At 44.3% G+C, this 22,508-nt stretch overlaps 1 long non-coding RNA gene across 1 annotated transcript in view; it reads left to right on the top strand.

Annotated features, from left to right (window-relative positions):
* Window positions 1–22,508, top strand: part of LOC137522406 (uncharacterized) — an 81,023-nt gene that overhangs the window by 23,051 nt on the left and 35,464 nt on the right. Inside the window, exon 2 of the long non-coding RNA XR_011022285.1 lies at window positions 15,736–15,886. This is a non-coding gene — a long non-coding RNA (uncharacterized lncRNA). The remainder of the gene's footprint in view (window positions 1–15,735; window positions 15,887–22,508) is intronic.

The raw sequence follows: 22,508 nt of genomic DNA, 5'->3' as shown, positions 1-22,508 counted from the left end.
GCTTCTGATAGACTTTGATGGGGTTTTTTTTTTTTTGTTTTTGTTTTTGTTTTTGTTTTTTGCTTGACAGCCGTTGCTTTATGTCTTCAGATTTATTCTTTAGTGCTGGTAATGACCATAATTAACCTGAGGTGTTATCTAGTCACCTTACCTAAAACCTCATTTACGTTTTCCCAACTATTTACTTTAAAAAATATATTTTTTACCTTTTTTTTTTGCCTCAAAGAACTTGACGGACGTTGTTTTATGTCTTCAGATTTATTCTTTAGCACAGTTAAAGCATCTGGTAATGACTAAAATTAACCCGAGGTGTTCTCTAGTCAACTCACCTAAAACCTCATTAAATTTTCACAACCGTTTACTTTTTTTTTTCCTTGAGGTAAAAAAACAAAACAAAAAATTTTTTTTTGCCTTTTTTTGCTTTAAAATACTTGACGGACTTTGCGTTATGTCTTCAGATTTATTCTTCAGCATCGGTTAATCATCTGGTAATGACTAAAAAAGAACCTGAGGTGTTATCAAGTCACTTTACCTAAAACCTCATTTACGTTTTCACAACTATTTACTTTTTTTTTTTCCTTGAGGTAAAAAAGACAAAACATAAAAAATGTAAAATATATATAAAAAAAAAATAAGGTTTTCAAGCCAAAATCTATAGGGGATTGGGGAAGCTAGAGATTCCGCTTATTTTAAGGCTTTTTACAAGCCATTGTTGTGAGTACTTTAAATTAAAACGTCGCTTTCAAGAAGGCAATTGAAATGCACCAAAGCATCAAAGAGACAGATAGAAAAATGGACTAAGGACCTATAATGGCCATTCTGTGCAACGTTGAGTGTTTGTTATCTGCCTGTTGTGTCAGAGTGTGTTATCTGCTTTGGCAGGAATGAAAAAGAACAGGCCCACGACCATCGCCGCGGCAGCAGCCTCCGCCTTTTATTTGTTGTTACTGTTTACTTGCCGCCAACGGTGCATAAAGCAATCACTGTTGCCTTTGTATTCTCAGCAGGTGACTAACAATTACGCTCGGTAACAGGTTCTGCCAAAGAAAACAGATTTAAAATCAATGTTCATTTGCCATTTATATACAAATTGTCTAAAGTAATCAAAATAGTGATCACTATTCACACCTCCATTAATAGCTCTGTATCACAAAGTGGTTAACGCTAAGACGTGACAGGAATGGCGGATGCTGAAAATGAGGTCAGATCTTTCTTGCTGCTGGAAGGCACTGGTTCCAACGCAATTGGGAATTTTTTCCCCCTCCCCCTCCAAAAAAAGCTTTATTGCTAACCGTAGACAAATGCAATGACATGGCATTCAGGTCATGGCGTCGCTAGAGCAAAATAGATCGAATATTTTAAAATTGATTTTGTGTTTGTTTTTCAATTGGATGTGTCAAAATGGATTAAATGGTCGGCAAACTCACATTCTGTCTATTATTTCCCATACAAGAGACCGGGAGGAAGCTTGTTGCGACCATTGCTGATTTTAAACGAAATTGCCGTCTGCTTGACTGTCGAGCAAATCCTCTGCCTGCAATACTTTCTGTATCTTTTCCCAGAATGAGCGGAGAGAAGAGATCACTCTGACTTCATTGGCTGCTCAGACTCCATTGGCTGCAATCGTGTTGCAGGTGTTTGACTCGGAGATTACCGATGCCAAAGAATCAGCGTGACAGCCAAACAACCATTATGTATTTTTTTACTTAGCAATAACAGACTTTATATGCCTTTCATTTCAGAGTTATTTTACAATTTTGAGTGTGCAGTTACTGTAGAGAGGGAAAAAAATTACATTCTACTCTGTGGGTTCTAATACACGAATTGTTGTTGTATGGTGACATCATCTACCAAGTCACTAGGGATGGCCAGAAATGTCCATCTCCGATTCTGTGGAAATATCGATTTACACAAAGGCCGATTTCCGTTTGTCCATTTCCTGTTTTTCCAATTTCTGATTTTCCCATTTCTGGGGAGTATTTTATTTGTCATTTTTTTGCATCAGAGAATAATACAGAAAATGAGAAAAAAAAATCAGAAATCGGAAAAACAAAATCTTGTGATTGTGGTTTAAAGTTACCGGGGTAATTCGATTTTTACAGAAAAATTCTGTATTCTTTGATTAATTCAATGCTTCCAAGTTCTGTGATTTGGTTAGAATGACCAAGTTACGGTAAATCAGATTTCCGATCCAATCGCAAATGTGGAAATTGTAATTCTGCACCATCTGAATAAGCCTCCCTACAAGTTACCCTCAATATCAAGAATCGCTCTTTACTTGCTTGTGTGTGGTACCAGCATTTGCCTAGCATTTGGGACCACAATAAGCTACCAGGGTGAAGAGTTGGAGCACAAGGCAAATACATCTGCATAGTCAATGCTTCAAGGACACGGTGTGGCAACAGGTTTTTTTTTGTTTTTTTTTAAGGAAGAAAAATTAGTGCTTAGCCACTTGCCTGTATGGTGTCAAAAGCAACATAGTGGTGATAATAATCATATTATTATTATAACTAGTTGGTGGTGTGCACTGTGTTGCCTGGGGCAGGAATGTAAGCATCATCTCACAGGACGTCATGCGAGCCCTTTCACCGCACATGCCATTCCACCACACCTGTGTGTATGCCATCCCACCACACCTGTGCGTATGCCATTCCTCTGCAATCGTGTAGCCATCCAATCAGTATTACGGCCAATTGCTGTAGGGATGTATAGAGAGACAGCACCATGACCAATCAGAGCAGGGCAGGAGAGATGTGTGCGGTATGGACAGACAGCACCATGACCAATCAGAGCAGGGCAGGAGGGGGGTGTGCAGGGGGGAAGGACAAAGCAGCACACCAATCAAAGAGGGGTGTGGCAGGAAGAAGTGTGTTCAGGACGGAAGGACAAACAGATTAGTGTTGTTAGCTACAAGTAGCTATGAGTATGTAGCTATACCTAATCAAAAATGTTTTAGGCGGCATAACATTTTGTTATCATGCGGCAGAGGGGAGGTTAACTTACCTATGCCACCGCCCATAGCCAATGCCTTCCACTTGTGGTCCACTTAAATCCACTACTTCCTCCTTCAAACCCAGAAGGAGTTAGGCGCAGGCGCAGGATGAGCCAAATAAGGGGGAAAATGCACGGGCAGTTTTCTTCTGTGCAGCTAAAAATGAGTCTTGGGTAAGAAAAACAAAGTTCTGATGCTGTGAAACTGTTAAAGAAACACCAAGCCTTTTCAGTGCTGCTGAGTATATTTTTAGTCTGGAGGTTCACTTTAAAGAGACACTGAAGCGAAAAAAAAAAATATGATATAGTGAATTGGTTGTGTACTATAAATAATTACTAGAAGATTAGCAGCAAAGAAAATATTCTCATATTTTTATTTTCAGGTATATAGTGTTTTTTCTAACATTGCATCATTCTATAATATGTGCAGATTACACAACACTCAGCATTCAAAATGATTCTTTCAGAGCAGTCTGTGAACTAATGACCTCTCCTCTGGCAGAGAAAAAGTAAATAGTTCAATAACAGTTGAGATAATAAAAGTCAGATAACAGCCCTCTCCACGACTTTGAAGTCGTAGAGCTTAATGGCTTGTTTGCATAGAGATAACAACTGGAGTTTCTTAACTCTTCTTGTACTGGAAACAATTAGACTGATGTATCTGATCTTAATGTTTTATTTCTTAGCTGTACTACACATACAAATCATAATATCATAATTTTTTTTCCGCTTCAGTGTCTCTTTAACCTCCTGAGCGGTATGGACGAGCTCAGCTCGTCCATCACCGCCGGAGGCTGCCGCTCAGGCCCTGCTGGGCCGATTTTTATCAAATAAAGTGCAGCACACGCAGCCGGCACTTTGCCAGCCGCGTGTGCTGCCTGATCGCCGCCGCTCTGCGGCGATTCGCCGCGAGCAGCGGCGAAAGAGGGCCCCCCTAGCCGCCTGAGCCCTGCGCAGCCGGAACAAAAAGTTCCGGCCAGCGCTAAGGGCTGGATCGGAGGCGGCTGACGTCAGGACGTCGGCTGACGTCCATGACGTCACTCCGCTCGTCGCCATGGCGACGATCTAAGCAAAACAAGGAAGGCCGCTCATTGCGGCCTTCCTTGTTTATTATGGGCGCCGGAGGCGATCGGAAGAACGCCTCCGGAGCGCCCTCTAGTGGGCTTTCATGCAGCCAACTTTCAGTTGGCTGCATGAAATAGTTTTTTTTTAATTAAAAAAAAACCCTCCCGCAGCCTCCCTGGCGATCTCAATAGAACGCCGGGGAGGTTAATATAGTCTGCAAAATGGATACTCAGATTGAAGTTGCTTGAGCCAACAACCACTAGTATAGCAAGTGGGAAAATTCCTCCCCTGTTCAGTCTGCAGCTTGTTGTTGCAGCTGTAAAAAAAATAAAGATTATGTGAGTGACATCAAATTCTATCCACCCACAACAGGGGTGACTAGACATCAGTAGAAAAGCAACAGGAGGTGCCCAAAAGTACAATAACATTTTTTAAATCATTTTTCCAATAATTTATTCTTCTCAAAGAACAGCACAAAAGACAACGTGTTTCGCAACCTGATGTTGCTTCTTCGGGCCAAAGTAAGTGCACAAATCACCAGTTTGTGTGACCCTCTGAGCTCCTTTAGGCACACAGAGCTGCCTTTACAGAGCTTTAATTGTATGTTAATTATTTTATTGTACTTTTGGGTGCCTCATATTGCTTTTCTACAGTTATGCTACTATCATTTTTATTTGCTTGTTATGCTATTGTTTTTAATATACATATTCAGATCTAAATTATCCTATGTTTTTCACTGTGAATACTGACTAGTTCGCTGTATGTAACCTGTATGTATGTATTTGTATCTGGTAAGTTATGATAAAGAGATTGCAAGATTCAGTCACGAAAATCTTATCTGCTTGTTTGATGTGCTGGTTGCTAAAGGCATCAACTAAAGAAGATTACTATTGTTACACATGTATGTAGTGCCAACATATTATGCATAGTTTTTTTTGGTTCCCCCCCACAAAATGCACTGCATAATTCATGTTACGTACTCTTCCTCTAAAAAGCTCACAATCTATTGTCGCATTCATAATCGTGGTCTAATGACTCTACCTCTGTTTAGTTCCATGTGGGTGAAGACAAGCAGGTACTATTATTATTATTATTTAGTATGTATATAGCACCGACATCTTCCGCAGTGCTGTACAGAGTATGGCCTCAATCCACTAAGCTTTATCAAACACTTTATCAAACGTTTAATAATTTACCTTGTGAGTAAAATCTAATTTTGAATTCACTCAGGTGTTATAGATTGTTTTGAACATTTTATCGATAAAACATTTGATAAATCTATAACACCTAAGTGAATTCAAAATTAGATTTTACTCATGAGGTAAATTATCAAATGTTCGATAAAGCTTAATGAATTGAGGCCTATATATAATCTTGTCACTAACTGTCACATGTCATTAACTTATCTGTATGTTTTTGGGATGTGGGAAACCCAAACCTGTGTCTGCATGGAAACCCACACAGACACAGGGAGAACGTACGAACTCCTTTCAGATGTTGACCTGGCTGGGATTTGAACCGGGGACCGAGCGATGCAAGGCGAGAGCGCTAACCACTATACCACCGTACTGCCCGGTGGCAATGGGATGCTGGAGAAGGGAATCAAAATTCATTGAAAGCCATGCAAATGCGGGGTGAATATACAATCTCCATGCAGAGAGTTCCCAGGCCACGAGTAGAGCCCAGGACTCTGGAACTGCAGGGAGAGCTAGCTAGTAGTGATGATTGTAATTAGCTAATTATGATTACGCAAATTTTCACAATTTCGCCTATATGTAATTATAATGTGTACATTTATTTGATTTTGTACAGTCATTCGTTATTTCGCATAAAATTTGGTGTAATTTTGCGTAATTTCATGCCGACTTTGGCAGTGAATAGCAAAGCCCCCATACATGGTATTGACACCAAAATTGCTACATACATTAAAGAACAAGCGACACCCATGCTGACCTAGAAATAAAAAACACAAATATAAGTAGATCAATACTACTTCTACTTACATAACAGATGTATTGTGCTATCCACGTAATGATTCCTGTGAATTTTATAAAGGAAAATCAGAAAATCCTATTGCAGGCAGTGGCCATCTTGCCAAGCTAATGCTGACATCATATCCTTCCTGACTCTTGTTCCTCCCCCCCTTCTCTTGCTCATTGTGTATTCATTAGCTGCCCTCCTCCCAGAGTCTTCAGACACTCCCACGGAGGTGTATACTAGGAACGACACTATCTTATCCTCCAATCGCTGAGTCACCTCAGTCTTGCTTGTAAACACAAGTGACCAGAGGGTGTTTCTGATAAGCAGCTAGGCAGGGAAATAAATGGAAGAGGAGGAATATATTATAGATAAAAAGAACTCCCAGCATTCAACTCTTTGGCACTAGAGCCAGTGCTCCTAAAGTATGTGATAACTACAAACTATAACAGCAGAAAAAGTTTTGCAAGTTTTGAATGCAGGATTAGCATCTTTATCACTTAATACACTCAGACCAGTTGCTGTTAAAATTTGATTTTTATGGTGACAATACCGCAATTTTCCAAGAAGACCTTGTAATTTTTGAGAAAATTGATTTTAAAAATGCAAAGAAAAAATATTTTTTAAACTGTCAATTTAAAAACCATTTTTTATTTTTTTGCATTTTTAAAATTGATTTTTTTTTTAAAGCTACAAGGTCTTTTTAAAAAACATTTTTTGAGTTGTACCCACTTTTCTCCAATGTTGGTGTTAATAGCATGTATAGGGACTTTGGTTATTAGCCACTAAAGTCGACACAAAATTATGTGAAATTTTGGGTAAAAATTACACGAAAAATTACGCGAAATTATGAAATATTACTATTACATACGGAATTCATTACAATTTTCCCTGAAATTTCGCATTACGATTACGATGCATAATTGCGAATTTTGATGCAAAATTTTGCATATGCAAAATTTCGGCTCTCCACTGCTAGCTAGTCAAACTGCTGCCTTAGATGTTATCCTCATGCTTCTTTTTGGTCTTTTGTTGTTATTGACATCATGAGTGGCTGATTTTTTTTATTGAAATATTTTACATCTGGTATATTTTTCACTAATGTTTCAGAGATCCTCACTATGTTGTGATGGAATCCAGATGACGGTTATTATTATTATTATTATTATTATTATTATTAGTTAATAAAGTGCCAACATATTCTAACAGACTCTCAGAACTTAGTAAATGGTAACATTGTGGACATAGCACCTTTGTTTATTGACCTGAGGAAGCGGCGGTGGGCCGTGAAATGCGCAGTCTTTGTGCAATTTGAATAAAAGTCCAAACTAATCATCCAGCATCTCATTGAAGGTAAGACCCACACTTACCTTCTTTTTTTATATTGTTTTTAAATATGTTATACTCCATTGGGCTTCTTACTAGTTCTTTTGTACTGGTTGAATTTTAAGCTGCATACAGATTTTGTCATGTTTGCATGCAATCCAAAAATGTTAGTATCTCTTTTACCATCTCTGATGAAAGTGCCTAGTTCTGGGAAAGGCAATATTAGGATTGTACATCTGCTGTATTGTTCAGCTTCTAATGTGCAGGTAGTTAATTCAATTCTGAATTTCCTGTCAGGGCTCTTCTCCAGTTGTCACCATGGCCGGATTTGAGGCAAGGCAGTCGCTGACACACAGTTAAATTGCCAAACATGTAAATGGCAGCAGGTCAAAGACACGGTCTAAGGCAGTGCAGGACATTAAAGTACGGGGGGGGGGGGAGATAGAACAACACAGGATGAAGGGAGGGGCAAGCACAGGACAAGAGAAGCACAGGAATGAGGTGGGTGGGCGGTGGGGTTGTTGATGGTGGGCCTTGGTCGGTAAATATACAAATTTGGTCCTGGTTGTCACTGAGGATCCCCAGTGATCCAACCATATGGGAAGCCTTGGACAGAAACTCACCAATCCTAATAGTAGGCCTTTTGGTCAGTTTTTGTCAGGGAAGCAATGAGAATGGACCTCTGGGTAGTGTTCTGAAATCAGGCAAGAAACTGTACAGAGGAAGAACAGAATGACACATATGAAGAACAAAACAAAGAGATTCAACAACAACTAAACATTTGTAAAGTGGACATGTTTTTCTCCTGTAGGACCCGAAGCTTCAAGATGCAACACTTGATAATGCAGCAGTGCTTTTTGATAACCATTGCAAAACAAGAATTATCAGAGAAACACTCTAAAAAAGAGTGCGATAATGGGAGCCTAAATGATGCAGTATGTAACATAAACGGAAGTAGTAGTAGTAAAGGTGGCAATGTAGCTACTCACAAAGGCAGGTTGCATGGAGGGCAACTAACCACTAGATGCAGTTGGAGATGCATAAACCCGATTCCACTTGGGTGTCTAGGAAGCTGGATAAGGGTCATGCTCTTAAAGAGTACCTGAGGCGGAAAATATATACATTATAGGACATGTTCTCTGCCTAATTACATGCCTCTGTGTCCTCCTGGTGCCACTACCAGTCCCCCCTGGGCTCTGCTATCGCCCCCCAAAAAACTAGCGATAATCTGATTGTCGCTGGCTTCTTTTGCCCGGCCAGCCGTCAATCACATTGCTCCCCCCGCCTCAACCAACTTACTCTCCGCATCTGTCGTCTCACTCCTCTGTCTGCTCCAATCGGCAGCTAAGCCGTGATCCAGGAAGTACTTCCAGGTTGTGGCCATCTTGGATTCATCTGCCGGGGATCGGAGGCTGCGGAGGATGAACGGGGTCACGGAGAGCGGCATGAAGTGGCATCAGGGAGGGTGCGTGGAGCAGGTAGTATGTTTTTGTTTTTTGTTTTTTTAATTTTGTGATGCTGCCGCAGGTTCTTTTTAAAAAATAACAATCATGTCATCAAAAGTGTAAACATGCTATTATACACCTGTCCTGAATCAATATATAGGAACCCCCTTCCCCTTTTTGACAGTGTGATACTAATTAACCTTACGGTTGTCATGACAACCACTTATATATACTTATCACAAGCAAGTTATCAGAAATCTGACCCAATTGACACTTTTTATGTGTATGCTTTTGCTTCTGATTGCAAGATGTTTTAGAGAACACTCTGTAAAAAAAACCCTCACCTATGTACATTTGTTTATTTATGTACCATATTTCTTGGACTATAAGACGCTCCTGATCATAAGACGCCTGGTACATCCATAATGAAGGGGCATCTTCTGGATTAATCCCCCTTGTACCTCTTGTTTCTCCCTGTGTCCTCCTCTGTCCCCATGTGTCCGTCTCTGTCCTCCTTGTCTACTCCTCTAGACCCATTTGTGTCCCCCTTGTGTCCTCCTTTATGCCTCTTGGTGTCAACGTGTCCTCCGTTTGTCCCCCTGTATCCTCCTCTGCATGGGCACAGTACACAGAGTCCCCTACATTGCAGTGGGTTGGAGGTTAGTATTGGCAGGCGTTCACAAGTCAGGAACTCCCTGCATTTAGACTATAAGACGCAGTGACTTTTTTTCCCCACTTTTGGGGGAGAAAAAGTGTTTCTTATAGTCCAAAAAATACAATAGCTGGTACGTGTATTTTTGTGCCTAAATATTAAGCCCTTTGTATTATTTGATAATTCTAGGCACTTTATTGCGGCCTGAGGAAGTGGGCATAGACCGCTTCCGCACTGCCAGTGCATAATAAAATGTATTGTTTGTATGAATTTGTCATTATTGAGGTAAGACACTTTCCTTTTCTTCATTTGTGAATTGTTCTTTACTCAATTTTATACCTTTTTGTGCTCCTTTTCCGTTTCTGTGTTGTTTCTGATAACAAAGCTAGCAACCTGGAACAAGACATGAATAATAGTGCCTGTTAATTGGTCTGCCCACTTTTGGCAAATCCCATCAAAGAAAAATGTGTTGAAAGCATATATGCTTTTGGTTGTAGACTCAGACAGACTTAGAAAAGGGTCAAAGTTACCGTTCTACCAAGTAATAAAGAATCATGGGCCCAGTCTAAGCAACTTCTAGCCATGAATTGATGGGTATGACTAACACTTCGGCAAATATAAGGATTTAACCTTCTTCAAGTTTGGCAATATATCCGATGAGCTTCTAGCTAACTTGGCTTAAATACATAGTGCAGGCTACTTAACCCACTCCAAGCAGTTCCATAGCTTCAGGAGCATAAAGACAGTAATGCTCTAATTAAAGCTTTTATTAGATTATTGTAGGGCTCAAAATGCCACGATTTTCTTGGCAGAAACTCTATCTCCTGAAAGCAGATGGGGGGCTTAATTTTGCTAACTTAAGAGTGTATTATCTAGCTGTGCTGCTTATGTACATCGGAGAATGGCTGCTTTGTAAATCTCAGTTCTCAAATTCCCCCTTAGAAACCAATATGGTGTTCCCATGGTCTCTTGCGAAACATCATTCAAGGTAAGAATTATGCACTTATAAGAAACACTGTGTTTCCTGAAAAATAAATTTGTAAATAGATTAAAATCTGTCCTCGTTACTAAATATCTACCAATTTGAGGAGGCTTGCTGGGGCCCAATGGGACTGTGGCTCTGAGTTCTGCATTCTCCTGCATGGCAGAGGCCTTATTGGGGTTAGACATCTACGGGGCAGGAAAGCTGTTAACTTTATTTCTTCCTCAAAACTCAAAGATAAAGTTAAGTTTACTGATAAGAGCTTCCTGCAATAGGAGCGTTAGAAGCAAATCGCTGACCCAAAGGTCTTCTTGAATAATACCATACTCAACAAACTCCTTAGCCTTGAGACTCCTTACTTTTCAGATGTTATTATAAGTGTTAGTTCTCAGTTCACTTAACCACTCCAGTGTACCAGTGTAAACAAGTGGACCTTGGACGTTTGTACTGTGAATGCTCAAGATTATATCGTATAGGAAAATTTTAAGTGAAGAAAGGTTACTTTCAAAAAATATGTAGAGAGGCTCAATGTACAGTGCATAAAGCTTAACCACTTGAGGACTGCAGTGTTAAACCCCCGTAAAGACCAGTCCATTTTTCACAAAAAGGGCCACTGCAGCTTTAAGGCCCTGCTGCAGGGCCGCACAACACAGCACACAAGTGCCTCCCCCCCAGCTTTCTGTTGGTGGGGTCTGATCGCTCTCCCAGTGTTTATTTGTTTATTTTTTTTTACAAATATTTATGATGTTATTTTTCTAATAATTTTTTTTTAATCCCCGCCCTACCTCCCCTCACCAGCCAATCACTGTGATCGGCTGTCATAAGCTTCAGCCTATGACGGCGGATCACCCCTGAGCCAATGGAGGGGACAGCCGTGTCACACGGCTGTCCCCAGTACAGCTCTGCCTTAGATCGCAGCGCTGTACAGGTCTATTAGACGGTGGTTTCGGCATCTAAAAGTCTCCGAGTGGCGATCGCCGCTGGGAGACTGATGGTGGAGCTCTGCTCTGTCATTCATGCGGAGATGCGCGTGCATCAGTGCGCGCGATCTTCTGCAATCTCCGCCCCAAGGACCTTACCCCTATCGGCGTTAGGCGGTCCTGGGGCTGCCGCCGCGTCCACGCCCGTCGCCGTGACGTGGTCGGCAAGAGGTTAAAGGATACCTTAGTCCTTTTAAAAATTCAGTCAGCCCTTCCAGCCATGGGCACGCTATCAAGGACATGCCCACTGTTCAGCATCTGCACAGTGCACACAGAACCCCCCAACCTGGAAGTAGGTTCGGGGGGACATTAGGCCTTAATGGAGGGAAGTGGTGGACTACTTGTCTACTTGTGCTTGCACAGTAGTCCCCGACTGGCTCAGTTGGAGACTTTACCGCAGTTGACAGTTGCAAGGTTGCTGATTGGGAGGACTTTGAGTGACCAGATAGACTGCAGGGTACCAGAAGAAGTAACTAATTTACTGGAATATCGAGATTGCCTGAAAAAGATATTTGTGAAAAGATCAGTATCTGTCATCTTGTTACTAAACATCTCACAAAGCAAAAACTCCCAAACCCCATTAGAACCAGCACTTAAAATTGTCTATTCTTTTGCATAAGAGTGGCCTTATTTGGGGTAGCGACCTGAAGAATATGGAAGCTACTAACTTTATTTCTGTAACGATTGGTGTAGCACACAGACGTCTGATTATTGTGTGATCTGCAAAATCACCAATAATACAGACTCTATACACGATTATGTGGTGATCTGCATTATCACCAATAATGCAAATATAGACGGCTGAGAAACAGAGGTGTAAAGTGTTTGGTGCAACAGTAGATTAAATGGGTAGATCTCACCAGAGAAGCTGGTGAGTACTATCTGATACAACAGTGCTAGACCTCACCAGGGGAGCTGGTGGGTACTAGCTGCAATAACAGTGCTAGCCCTCACCAGGGGAGCTGGTGGGTACTAGCTGCAACAACAGTAGTATAAATAATAGGTCTCACCAGAGGAGCTGGTGAAGTACTAACAGGAGTAACAACCAAGTTTGGCTAAACCTTACCAGGGGAGCTGGTAAGGTACTATCAGCACAAGCGACTAAATAGTTTAACTAGACCTTACCAGAGGAGCTGGTAAGGTACTATCAGTCACAGGAGCTGTATAACTTAAACCTCACCAGAGGAGCTGGTGGGTATTAATCAAAAGAGCACCTCACCAGTGGCAAGGGCCCACTGGTGAGTAGAGAGGTCAGACCAGAGGCGTATCTAGGTAAAATGGCGCCTATGGCAAACACTAAAATTGCAATTTTCTTTCAATCACTTCAGCTCTACAGGGTTTTTCAAACTTGTATATCCACCACCAGACACCCTTTAAAGTACAGACTTATCAAGTTTAGATGAGACCCAAATTATAAGGTCTAAGCAGCTTAATCGGATCACCACAATGATCAACTTCCTCATAAGTCCTCAAAGATCACCTCTTCTCTTCTTTTTACACCAGTCGCTCCCAGCTGTGAGGCTTCTGAGGCTGGCTCTGGTGGATCAGGCAGGCTATGAGTGTCTCCTCGCCAGGCTACTCCAGCTGACTGGCTAGGTAGGTAGTGACAGGGAACCCCTATGTTAAGTAGTGACAGAGACCCCCTAGGTTAGGTAGTGACAGGAACCCCCCATGTTAGGAAGTGACAGGTACTCCCTATGTTAGGTAGTGACAGGGACCCCGTATGGTAGGTAGTGACAGGGACCCCGTATGGTAGGTAGTGACAGGGACCCCCTATGTTTGGTAGTGACAGGGACCCCCTATGTTTGGAAGTGACAGGGACCCCCTATGTTTGGAAGTGACAGGGACCCCCTATGTTTGGAAGTGACAGGGACCCCCTAGGTTTGTTAGTTACAGGGACCCCCTAGGTTAGGTAGTGACAGGGACCCGCATAGGTTAGGTAGTGACAGGGACCCCGTATGGTAGGTGGTGACAGGAACCCCCCATGTTAGGAAGTGACAGGGACCCCCTATGTTAGGTAGTGACAGGGACCCCTATGTTAAGTAGTGACATGGACCCCCTATGTTTGAAAGGGACAAGGACCCCTAGGTTTGTTAGTTACAGGGACCCCCTAGGTTTGGTAGTGACAGGGACCCCCATATGTTAGGTAGTGACGGGGACCCCGTATGTTAGGTAGTGACAGGAACCCCCCATGTTAGGTAGTGACAGGGACCCCCTATGTTAGGTAGTGACAGGGACCCCCTATGTTTAGTGACAGGGACCCCCTATGTTTGGAAGTGACAAGGACCCCCATAGGTTAGGTAGTGTCAGGGACCCCCATAGGTTAGGTAGTGACAGGGACCCCCTATGTTAGGTAGTGACAGGGACCCCCTATGTTTAGTGACAGGGACCCCCTATGTTTGGTAGTGGCAGGGACCCCTGTGTTAGGTAGTGACAGGAACCCCCCATGTTAGGAAGTGACCGGTACTCCCTATGTTAGGTAGTGACAGGGACCCTCTATGTTTGGAAGTGACAGAGACCCCCTATGTTTGGTAGTGACAGGGACCTCCTAGGTTTGGTAGTGACAGGGACCCCCTATGTTAGGTAGTGACAGGGACCCCCTATGTTTGGAAGTGGCAGGGACCCCCATAGGTTAGGTAGTGGCAGGGACCCCCATAGGTTAAGTAGTGACAGGGACCCCCTATGTTAGGTAGTGACAGGAACCCCCTATATTTAGTGACAGGGACCCCCTATGTTTGGTAGGGACAGGGACTCCCATAGGTTAGGTAGTGGCAGGGACCCCCTGTGTTAGGTAGTAACAGGGACCCCCGTAGGTTAAGTAGTAGAGGGACCCCATAGGTTAGGTAGTGACAGGGACCCCCGTAGGTTAGGTAGATAGGTGCGGTGCCCCCTACTCACAGCAATTAGTGCCGCCGGCGCCGTCACCCACCGCTACCCGTCCATGCTGCCTTCATGTCATATGAAGCAATTAGACCTCCGATCGGCGGTGAAGTAAGGAAAGGGCACATGGTAGGCATGATACGCACGCACAGAAGTGGCTGCGCTTCAAATGCGGGAAGTGACTAATGACGTCACTTCCGCTAGTGCACTCGGTACTTTGTCTGCGTGCCATGCGCCTTCTCCTCCTCACTTCGCCGCTGATTGGAGGTCTGAGTAAGGGCAGCGGGACGGGAGACTGGGATTGCGGTGGGCGCATAGAGGCTGTAGAGTCACAGGTTGGGTGCAGGCATGGCGCCCATGGGTGCTATGGCGCCCATGGCACTAGCCATGCCTGCACCCCTTCAGATACGCGTCTGGGTCAGACAGGCTAGGTTTGGCAACTGAGAGGCGAATACAGTACAGAAACGTGAGGCAGAAGAATGGTGAGTTATCAGGCAGAGGTTCAGCAACTAAGGTCAGATAGGCAGAAGTACAGAATCGATGAGCAATAGCAAGGTCAGAGTATAGCCAGAATCATACACAGGTAATCAGTAATACAATATAACAATAGTCCTAGTCTTGTGTGAAATCCCTGGTTTCCTCCCAGATCAAAGCACACCAGATACTAGTCTAAGGTCTGAGTGCTAACACGAGTGTATTCGCAACAGCAGACAAGTTGCAAATGACCAGTGAAGGCTTAAGAAGCCGAGAAGAGCTCACAGCCGCGCCCCATACCAATCAGCCAATCCTAGCGGCGTGAGTCACCTCTGACGTCAGCCGACCAGCAGGTCAGCTGACGCGCCTTCTTCCAGCATAAAGGTCCTGTCTCCGCGCGTGCCCATGCGATACAGTGACCCTATGAGCACGAGACAGTACCGTTCCCGGCGTGCTAGACACCGACAGAACGGATGAGGCCTGAGAACAGGGAACAAAGGCGGCTGCGGGTATACCCTGCATGTCCGCAGCCGCCATAGTTTCAGATGTTACAATTTCTTTCTCAAAACTGAAGTGAGAGCCAGTCTTATGGATAAGAGCTTCCGGCTATACAAGCATATTTCATTTTTTTTAAGTGAGTCACTGACCCAAAGGTCTTTTTGAATTATACCATACTCAAGAAATCGCCTTAGCTTTTACACTCTTTTTCTTTCAGATGTTTAGTCAAGTATTAATTCTTGTTTCACTTAACCACTCCAATGTACTAATGTAAACAAGTGGACCTTGTACATTGGAACTAGGAATATTTTAGATGATAGAGATTTTCTATGTTAAGAAAGGTTGTTATCAACAAAGCAACAATGTACGTTACAGCATGGAACTTATATTGTTTTAATGTCTTTGAAAAAAAGTGACCTCCTCCCAGAGTTTCCTAATATGTACCCCAAATATTCTTCCTCTCAGTGCTGCTCATCCGGATAACCCGGATATCCAAACTATTTTCAGCTATCCGACCGGATTCGGATTCCGGATACCTGGGCCAAAATCCGGATAGCTATCTGCGGATATTTGGGCACATAACGCGGATATCCAGATCCGAAATACTGTAACTAAGGTAGGTGATGACAGCCTGAAGCCAGAGGGCAACCAATCACAGAAGGGAACACTGGCCAGCCCCACCTGACCTCATTGAGCCAATCAGAGGTCTCCCGGCCTAAACCCTGGCACCCAATCACAGAAAAGAACACTGGCCAGCCCCCCTGTATATAAGGAGGGCTGCCATGATGAGATATATCATCTTAGCTTGCTGAATGCTCACTGAGAGACATGCTCCAGTGCTGGTGGCATAGCAAGGGCTGTACACAGTTATAAACCTAAAGCTATTCAGTGATTAACTCCTTCACTACTATCACTACACTATTTTTAAATCGTGAATTAGCTTGATTGATGTCATAGTGTGACAGTCAGAGTGTGTGCTTCAGTGCTGCTGGGCTTAGTAGCAAGGGCTGTACACAGTGTTAAGCTGTTCAGTGATTAACCCCTTCACTACTATCACTACACTATTGTTAATTCGTTAATTAGCTTGATTGATGTCATTGTATGACAGTCAGAGTGTGTGCTCCAGTGCTGCTGGCCTAGCAGTGATAAACCAAAAGCTGTTCAGTGATTAACCCCTTCACTATCACTACACTACTGTTAAATCATTAATTAGCTTCATGTCATTTGTGTGACAGTCAGATTGTGCGCTGCAGGCAGCTGCTATGTGTCTGTGTGTGTGTGCTGTGCACAGACCAGGCCAGCTGCTGCCTGCTGGCCAGCTTTTAGTCTTAGGTATAGGTTAGGGATTAGGGGCTAGGATTACTGTGTTATTGTGTAGTTAGTACTGTAGTACTGCAGTCAGTGCTAGTAGTTGTTAGAGTAGTAGTACTACTGTGTTAGCTTTCTACAGAACTGCTGTACTGTGAGCAGTGGCAGTGTCACAGTTAGTGTGCACTAGTGTCTTCTCCTCTGCTGTCTGACTGTCAATTGGCATGTGGCACTTGCCACGTGTCATGTGGCACTTGACACGTGGTACTTGGCACGTGGCACTTGCCACATGTAGAGTGGGGCCGAACCTCCGATTTTAGGTTCGCGAACCGGGTTCGCGAACTTCCGCGTAAGGTTCGGTTCGCGTAAAAGTTCGCGAACCGCAATAGACTTCAATGGGGATGCGAACTTTGAAAAAAAAAAAAATTATGCTGGCCACAAAAGTGATGGAAAAGATGTTTCAAGGGGTCTAACACCTGGACCCCCAGGTGGAGGAGTGGGATACATGCCAAAAGTCCCCGGGAAAAATCTGGATTTGACGCAAAGCAGCGTTTTAAGGGCAGAAATCACATTGAATGCTAAATGACAGGCCTAAAGTGCTTTAAAACATCTTGCATGTGTATACATCAATCAGGTAGTGTAATTAAGGTACTGCTTCACACTGACACACCAAACTCACCGTGTAACGCACCGCAAACAGCTGTTTGTGTAGTGACGGCCGTGCTGGACTGGTGCGCACCATGGCGAGAACAGGTATGCAGTGGCGGGTTCACTGAACAGAACAGGTATGCAGTGGCGGGTTCACTGAACAGAACAGGTATACAGTAGCGGGTTCACAGAACAGGTATGCAGTGGCAGGTTCACTGAACAGGTATACAGTGGCGGGTTCACTGAACACAACAGGTATGCAGTGGCGGGTTCACTGAACAGGAATACAGTGGCGGGTTCACTGAACAGAACAGGTATGCAGTGGCGGGTTCACTGAACAGTACAGGTATGCAGTGGCAGGTTCACTGAACAGGTATGCAGTGGTGGGTTCACTGAACAGGTATGCAGTGGCAGGTTCACTGAACAGGTATGCAGTGGTGGGTTCACAGTACAGGTATGCAGTGGTGGGTTCACAGTACAGGTATGCAGTGCTGGGTTCACAGAACAGGTATGCAGTGGCAGGTTCACTGAACAGGTACGCAGTGGTGGGTTCACTGAACAGGTATGCAGTGGTGGGTTCACAGAACAGGTATGCAGTGGCAGGTTCACTGAACAGGTATGCAGTGGTGGGTTCACTGAACAGGTATGCAGTGGTGGGTTCACACAACAGGTATGCAGTGGCAGGTTCACTGAACAGGTATGCAGTGGTGGGTTCACTGAACAGGTATGCAGTGGTGGGTTCACACAACAGGTATGCAGTGGCGGGTTCACTGAACAGGTATGCAGTTGTGGGTTCACTGAACAGGTATGCAGTGGTGGGTTCACTGAACAGGTATGCAGTGGTGGGTTCACTGAACAGGTATGCAGTGGTGGGTTCACAGAACAGGTATGCAGTGGTGGGTTCACAGAACAGGTATGCAGTGGCGGGTTCACTGAACAGGTATGCAGTGGTGGGTTCACTGAACAGGTATGCAGTGGTGGGTTCACAGAACAGGTATGCAGTGGTGGGTTCACAGAACAGGTATGCAGTGGCGGGTTCACTGAACAGGTATGCAGTGGTGGGTTCACTGAACAGGTATGCAGTGGTGGGTTCACAGAACAGGTATGCAGTGGCAGGTTCACTGAACAGGTATGCAGTGGTGGGTTCACTAAACAGGTATGCAGTGGTGGGTTCACTAAACAGGTATGCAGTGGTCGGTTCACAGAACAGGTATGCAGTGGTCGGTTCACAGAACAGGTATACAGTGGTGGGTTCACAGAACAGGTATGCAGTGGCAGGTTCACTGAACAGGTATGCAGTGGTGGGTTCACTGAACAGGTATGCAGTGTGGGTTCACAGAACAGGTATGCAGTGGCGGGTTCACTGAACAGGTATGCAGTGGTGGGTTCACAGAACAGGTATGCAGTGGCGGGTTCACTGAACAGGTATGCAGTGGTGGGTTCACTGAACAGGTATGCAGTGGTGGGTTCACAGAACAGGTATGCAGTGGTGGGTTTACAGAACAGGTATGCAGTGGCAGGTTCACTGAACAGGTATGCAGTGGCAGGTTCACTGAACAGGTATGCAGTGGTGGGTTCACAGAACAGGTATGCAGTGGCAGGTTCACTGAACAGGTATGCAGTGGTGGGTTCACAGAACAGGTATGCAGTGGTGGGTTCACAGAACAGGTATGCAGTGACGGGTTCACTGAACAGGTATGCAGTGGTGGGTTCACTAAACAGGTATGCAGTGGTGGGTTCACTAAACAGGTATGCAGTGGTCGGTTCACAGAACAGGTATGCAGTGGTGGGTTCACAGAACAGGTATGCAGTGGCAGGTTCACTGAACAGGTATGCAGTGGCGGGTTCACTGAACAGGTATGCAGTGGTGGGTTCACTGAACAGGTATGCAGTGGTGGGTTCACAGAACAGGTATGCAGTGGCAGGTTCACTGAACAGGTATGCAGTGGTGGGTTCACAGAACAGGTATGCAGTGGCAGGTTCACTGAACAGGTATGCAGTGGTGGGTTCACAGAACAGGTATGCAGTGGCAGGTTCACTGAACAGGTATGCAGTGGTGGGTTCACTGAACAGGTATGCAGTGGTGGGTTCACTGAACAGGTATGCAGTGGTGGGTTCACAGAACAGGTATGCAGTGGCAGGTTCACTGAACAGGTATGCAGTGGTGGGTTCACAGAACAGGTATGCAGTGGCAGGTTCACTGAACAGGTATGCAGTGGTGGGTTCACTGAACAGGTATGCAGTGGTGGGTTCACAGTACAGGTATGCAGTGGTGGGTTCACAGAACAGGTATGCAGTGGCAGGTTCACTGAACAGGTATGCAGTGGTGGGTTCACTGAACAGGTATGCAGTGGTGGGTTCACAGTACAGGTATGCAGTGGTGGGTTCACAGAACAGGTATGCAGCCAGGAACAAGCTAAGCCTAACTAATCTTTCCCTATGAGAGACAGTCTGCAGCAGCTCGCCCTACTCTCACTAACGCAGGCACACGAGTGAGCGTAATGGCCGCCGCTGCCTGCCTTTTATTAGGGGGGGAGTGGCTCCAGGGGCTAGTGTAGCCTAATTGGCTACACTGGGCCTGCTGACTGTGATGTAGAGGGTCAAAGTTGACCCTCATGGTGCATTATGGGGCGAACCGAACGCGAACCACTGAAGTTCGCATGGAACCGTTCGCAGGCGAACCGTTCGTCCCAACTCTAGCCACGTGTCACGCGGCACTTGCCAAGTGGCACGTGCCACGTGTCCCATGGCACTTGCCAAATGCCACGCGGCAAGTGGCACTTCGCAAGTGCCACACGACACTTGGCAAGTGACACGTGGCAAGTTCTACGTGACACTTGGCAAGTGCCACGTGAAACATGGCAAGTGACACATGGCAAGTGCCACATGACACTTGGCAAGTGACATGTGACACATGGCAACTTGGCAAGTGACATGCATGCTCCTGGCAAACGTTACACCTGCTGCTGCTGCTGCATTGCCCTGCTCCTGCTGTCTGTGCAGCTCCCACCGCCAGGCCAGGGTGCCACAGGCCACTGATACCACCTATATTTAACCCAAAACACAATTGCTGCATAATTTTTTGGAGGTGTCTTGGCTGAAAATTGCCATGTCCCAGTTGTGCGGTTGGACTTTGGACACAATGTGGGCTTCACGACCGCTGTCTGGAACCTAGGCCTAATAATAATAATTTAATAATTGACAGCCCTTTTTTTGGGGGGGGGGGGGGGGGGGATTTTAAGTACCCACATCATCAATTAGTGTTCCCCTTTAAAAAAATAATGATGCTACATGCCTCATTTACCCTAAAAAACGTTTTTAAAGCAATTTAAAGGGCACTTCCAGTTTTTCTATCCAGATATCTGAATCCGGCCGGATACCCCGGATACTAAGGTCGGATATCCGATTCGGATCGGAAATGTTTGAAATCAGATATCCGACCCGGATCGGATATCTGGGTATCCAGATCCGAATCGGATCCGGATTTTGAAAAGGGGTATCCGAGCAGCTCAGCAGCACTGCTTCCTCTCCAAAACACTGTTTGTGGTATTGCTCGATTATTCTGAGTCTGTGTAAACAGGTAATACAGTGTAAAAAAAGCTGTTTATCCTACTAGAATGTTTTTGGAAATTGGGCGAAAGTGCCTGTAGAAAACCTACACAAATACAAGGAGAACATACAGTCTCCATATAGATCATGTCCAGGTCAGGAATCATGTTTGGCAGTGAAGTTTTTGGTGGTGTTGTTTTATGAAATGTATTATACAAAAAAAAAGGGGGGAAAAAAACAATTAAAACTTTTTGTATATTTATATATTTTGTTTTACATATACCTTGTGCTGGATGAATCAGAATGTTATAGATATCAAGCTTATTGTTCCTTTGTTTCTTACATTAGGTGCCCGTGTTAGTATAGGCTGTTGGGAATTTAAATAGTGGCCACCACAACGCTAGTGCCAAACTCATTATAAAAACAAAAGAAAAAAAATAATAAAAACTGTTAAATGGAAAAAACTATGGCAGCCTCCATATTTCTCACACCTAGGGTTCACTTTAGGGGCTTGATTCACGCTAACTGATATCACAGTCGCGCTAGCGTTTTGCGCGTGTTGCGATTGCGATTGTGCACGAAAAACATTACACACGTTATAACGAGCGCAAAAAGCTAGCACGACCGTGATATCCGTTATCATGGTTTAGAGAATCAAGCCCTAAGTGTCCTAAATGCAGCACATTGCAAGATCGAAAACATTTTTTACTAATGGCGGTTGAGATAGTGACCCCTATTTTATAAACCAATTTAGTGGCACAACTGTGCAGTATATAGCTTAATCATTCTATAAGACCATCCTTTATGTAAAGCTCATTATCCTTATGTAGAATCAAATCCCGGATATATCTATGGCTAAGTTCTGACCTTACTGCACATCAGATTACTCATACAAAACGTATACATGCAAGAGCGTGATGGCAACACAACAGATGTGCGATCATTAAAATAAAGTACCCATGTTTCACTGATCCTGTAATCTTATATAGACAGAGCTTGTTAGAGGTTTCTGGGCTTTGCTGTAGCAATCTTATCATTCTGACTCTTAATTTTTGGCTCAAACCAACTTGAAATGGCCTTGAGACAACACTGGTCATATCGGAACCTATAAAACAGCAGGCTGTGCTGATTAGTCAATGGTTTGTGGAAACAATGCAAGACATACCATATTTTTTGGACTATAAGACACTCTGGACTATAAGACGCCCCTAGCTTCAGAGGGCAAAAATCAGGGAAAAAATACTAAACCTGGTGTGTCTATGGTGCAGGGGCATCTTATGAACCCCCTTAAGCTCTTTCTAAGCTACTGTAAGCTACACTTCCCAGCTACGCTACACTAACCCATGCTGCACCCCCAGCTAAGCTACAGTACATTGCACTACATATTACACTATACTAGCCTAATGCCCACCAGCTCAGCTACACTACACTAACCCCTGCTGCATCCACCACTACACTAACACATGCTACACACACCAGCTAGGCTACAGTACATTGTACTACACTATACTAACCTCTGATGCCCCACCAGCTCAGCTACACTACAGTACACTACAACTGCAAGCTATTACTGCATCCTAACGCCTTGCTTCTCTCTCCATTGCTCCAGTCCTGCTGATGCACATGCACTTCTCTTCTCCTCTTTCTGCTGCCGAGGTCCCGTATACTGTGACCACCTGCTGCTATATGGCTCCTATTTCCTAATTAGTGGTTTCCTGAATGACCACAGTGGC

Source organism: Hyperolius riggenbachi, chromosome 6 (genome assembly GCF_040937935.1).
Source record: "Hyperolius riggenbachi isolate aHypRig1 chromosome 6, aHypRig1.pri, whole genome shotgun sequence".
NCBI lineage: Eukaryota > Metazoa > Chordata > Amphibia > Anura > Hyperoliidae > Hyperolius > Hyperolius riggenbachi.
This window is presented reverse-complemented; position numbering and strand designations above follow the sequence as displayed.